The sequence below is a fragment of the Camponotus vicinus genome, unplaced genomic scaffold, assembly GCF_025532165.1.
Source record: "Camponotus vicinus isolate PSW18456_S1 unplaced genomic scaffold, iyCamVici1.0 SCAF_4, whole genome shotgun sequence".
Lineage (NCBI taxonomy): Eukaryota > Metazoa > Arthropoda > Insecta > Hymenoptera > Formicidae > Camponotus > Camponotus vicinus.
In genome coordinates, this window is record NW_028141976.1 from 8,521,786 (window position 1) to 8,526,145 (window position 4,360).

A 4,360-nucleotide genomic window follows, 5' to 3' on the forward strand; every position below is an offset into this window, starting at 1 on the left:
GGCAGCCATTCTGCTCAGGCCCTTAGCCATTCTCCCCTCGTCCCCAGGGAGACGTGCAATGCGAGTGGGAGCCCTCACTCCCACCCGCTGCTCCCCGGAACGGAAGGCAACCAGCACCTTCCCCAGACATAAACGCCGAAGCGCAGGAACCACGAGGAAACAATAAGGAAACGAGCAACGACAAACCCACCCGAGGGTGGGGAGCACATTTACACATACTAAACGTAACACCTAACATAGGGCACAGATAATCACGCCAACATACGATAAAAGGTACCAACACCAGACTATGGACAGAGGGCGTATCCGAACCAAACAATTCCGGATCTCTCCGGAGAGCATGGCCGCAGCCCCCATAGCTACATTAGACGTCACCAGACAAACTCCATTCAAGGGGACGACGACATGGGCTCCGTAGAGCCCTGCGAGTCAGGAAGGGGCCCGACAGCGTCCTCAGACGCAGCTCGAACCCCCTCCCGACTGCCCTCACCCAATACCGCCGAACTTCCAGGGGTCGACCCTCCATCCGGTCTACCCACCTCCGGGAACTTAGCCGGGCAACTTCGACTTTTTTAATTTTTTTTTTTTTTTAATCGTTTGTTGGTCGTTTGTCGGTGATTGTTGGCCTAATTTCAACGTTTGTTGGTTTATATTTTTTTCTTAAACAAAAAAAATAAAAATTAGCGTGGTTAGCCGGAAAAATTTCATTTTCGTTCAAAAAGCGGTTAAATCGATACGCAATCATTCGCTGATGATTGTTGGTTTAATTATAACGTTTGTTGGTTCGGTATTTGCCTTAAAAACGAAAAATAATCTCTTTTATTAAGACCGCATTTACAAAACCCTGGCAAAAATGAGACGTTTGTTTAGCGTTTACATGAACGTTTGTGGAAGTTCGTCGAGAGTTTAAAAACGATTAGTAAAGAGTTTGTAGAACAAAAATTGCAACACTGCAGCGTTTAAAAGACGTTTGTACGTTATAGCGTAAACGTAAACGTTTGAAAAGTCTGAGTAAACTCTGTACACGAAGATGTATCAACGTTTACTGAACGTACTCTGAAAAATGTTACCTCAGCATTGCAAAACTTTCATGTAACATTATATAAAGAGTTTGTAGAACAAAAATTGCAACACTGCAGCGTTTGATAAGCATTCAAAACCCAACAGCGTTATGTAAGTGCTCTTACAAAGTTTGAAAAGCATATAAACTCTCAGAAAACCCTCACTCAACAATTGTTAACGCTTTATAAAGTTTCTTATTTTCGCCAGGGAAGTCGTTAGGATCAATCACAGTTGAAGGTTAAACAGTCCTCGAATATGATTGGTTAATTTCTTCCCAATACGTATGTCATTGTTTCTTACGACTTTAGGCTTAAACATCTATATAAACTTGGCTGAAGCCTTTCCGCATTCCATTTTCGTATCACATAAGTTTGATACGTATTGTAAATATTGTAAATATATAATTAGGAATAAGTTAAAATTACATATGCGTGGTTCTATAAAAGAAAACAGAGGTTGAAAGGTTTGTATCTTATGTATTTTCTGATATATATTACAATTTCTTATTTAAGTAAAAATGTATATAGCTATTCATTTATATAGCTCATGCTATTTGATTTATAAAGTTGATTTATGTTTATTAGGAGATTATGCTGCTTGGAAATTTATATTTGGAGCTGAGCGTGGCAGAACACATGACTCAATAGAGATACCCAATAATGTAGACATAACTTTTTGCATCGGAGAAGTGGCATATGTTTGTAGCAGTATGTTTCTTCTTTCCGTCCAATAAGTGAGTACAAAAGTTAGTTTTGCATTAATTAAAATATATTGTTTTCTTTCTTCTATATGTGATACAATACGCTGATACATAGTGAATTAATACAATTAAGTTATTCTTATATATAATGTTAAATTGTACAATGTTCAATTGTTTTCAGTTGAAAGTTACAGAATTCGAATTTAAAAAAAGAGCACAGCACAATCTTTTTTAAACCATTGAGATAAAAGAAGTATTATATATTCAAGCACATGTTAATGATATGAATGAACAGGAATCATCGCACTATGTAAGTACTTACTTTATAACAAGATATCGCACATTATTAAATTTTATAATTGTATCAAGTCTCTTTATTAATACTTATTTCTCTCTTTTGCTTTTATAGATTAATTTAGATAATGGCCATTTTCTATTCGATCTAAATACTAAAACTGAAACAGATCTTCTAGAACCGAATTATTCTTGCTCGAGTAATCATTTTACTATAGAAGTCTTCTAGATTCTTAGATGCATCAGAGTAAGTTTAAATATTTTATTCATATATTTGTTACACATTAATTGTAAGTAGGAATAATATTTCATATCTAATCTATTACTTTTTATATTATAGGTCACGTACATTTTCCAAATTTTTCGCATTCCATTTTGATACACATACAGATACACCATATGATATACAATATACAAAATTAAATCTTTACATATTTCTATGTATAATAAATTTCCAAATCTGATTTTATCAATAGAAACAATAAGAGATCCCAGAAAACAAATATTGAAGAGTAGAATAACTGCTTTTCAAATAGGATATGATGACATTGATTACGTTTTATTCACATCAATATCTAACATAAATAATCAAATAATATTTTCTATATTGCTTTATATAGTTATTAGCAACAACATATCTGCACAGTAAAATGATAGAAAAAGAACCGCCTCAATTATCACCTACTATATTGTAGATCAAATTAAGCTGTGGGAAAATGAAAGATTCTTGTTTAGTGAAGGTGTTTTATACAGTCAATTTCTTTCACAAACCGATTTTGAGATTCTTAAAAGATCATGCACTTTCTATGGGAGTATGAAATTAATATTATATTATATATACATATTATATGTACATATATATTATATACATAAATTAATATTTGGGAAAGTGAAAGATAATTATTTTAGAAAGAATATTTTATGAAATATGAATACAGTTTATTACTACAAAATTTTATGACAAATATCACAATTGAGACATATTGTATCTTATAGGAAAGGAACTATGGTAATCGCTAATGCTGATCATGGTGACGTAAAAAAGTATAAGAAACGATATTCAAAGGGTTCGAGTTAATATTGCGTATTAATGAAATCTAATTGTAAGCATTTTACATACATTATATTGTTTCTTCAGTAGCAATACTTACAAAAAAATATTGTCTCAAAGAAGTGCCTAGAAAAATTGGAAAATAAATTATTTTTATTTTGACATTCTAATAAAATAAGAAAAAAACTTGTTTTAATCAATGCCAAAGCTTTTCTCAGATCGAATTTGATAATATAATTATGATGTAATGAATTATAATAAAGTAAATTTTTATATAATATTTATGTAATAATATTGTCTATATTTTTTTATCTACTTCTACGAATTATCACATTTATACAACAAAGAATTATTTAAAATTCGATAATTCATCATAATAAAACTTATTGTAATCTTGTACATCGTATAATAAATAAATGTCATGTTGAAAAAAATTCAGCTATTACTCTGGCATTCTTTTAACATTAATTTAACATTAATTTAAATTTTTGTAGCAAATGTAGCACATTAGGCTGGCTCTTTATATAATGTTTTCAATCAATATTTGTATGATGGACAAAAATAATTAAACATATATTTACAGTACTAACATTCAATATTGCAAATGATGAAATTAGACATGCAATTAAAGTGCAAACTTATAATCCTTTATACATATATTAGATATTCAAGAAAATGTAATTAAATTCAACCATAATTAGTTAAAATGTAATGTTTCGCAACTTTTGACCATATTATATCGAGAATATTGAGAAATTATTGCGAATAAAATATAAGAATATTAAGTAATGCAGTATTACTCGTCATAGTTTTATGTAAAAATAAAAAGTGTTAGACGAGTCGCGCAAAAGCCGTCCACACTTTTTAAGGAAGACGTCGAGAGAAAGAAACTTTCTTCTTTTTTTTCTCATTCGAGCGGTTCCAGGCTTCAGCCAAGTTTATATAGATGTTTAAGTTTGATTGCGTATCGATTTAACCGCTTTTTGAACGAAAATGAAATTTTTCCGGCTAACTTCACGCTAATTTTTATTTTTTTGTTTAAAAAAAAAATATAAACCAACAAACGTTGAAATTAGGCCAACAATCACCGACAAACGACCAACAAACGATTAAAAAAAAAAATTAAAAAAGTCGAAGTTGCCCGGCTAAGTTCCCGGAGGTGTCATAGTCAAGGTATTACAACTGATTTACCTTCGTTTACCAACAGAAGAAGAATGGAAAAATATTTGTACTGGTTTTCTGGAAAATTGGAA

The 4,360-nt window shown here is 31.5% G+C and overlaps 1 long non-coding RNA gene across 2 annotated transcripts; it reads left to right on the top strand.

The window, feature by feature from the left end:
- LOC145970445 (uncharacterized) lies at positions 1 to 3,350 on the top strand. 2 transcript variants are annotated; one of them, XR_014438480.1, is made up of 5 exons: positions 1 to 1,525; positions 1,647 to 1,795; positions 1,944 to 2,072; positions 2,172 to 2,303; positions 3,053 to 3,350. It is a non-coding gene; the product is annotated as an uncharacterized LOC145970445 (long non-coding RNA). The 2 variants fall into 2 exon arrangements; XR_014438479.1 differs by having other exon boundaries at positions 3 to 1,525; positions 2,397 to 3,349.
- The last annotated feature ends 1,010 nt before the right edge of the window (positions 3,351 to 4,360 follow it).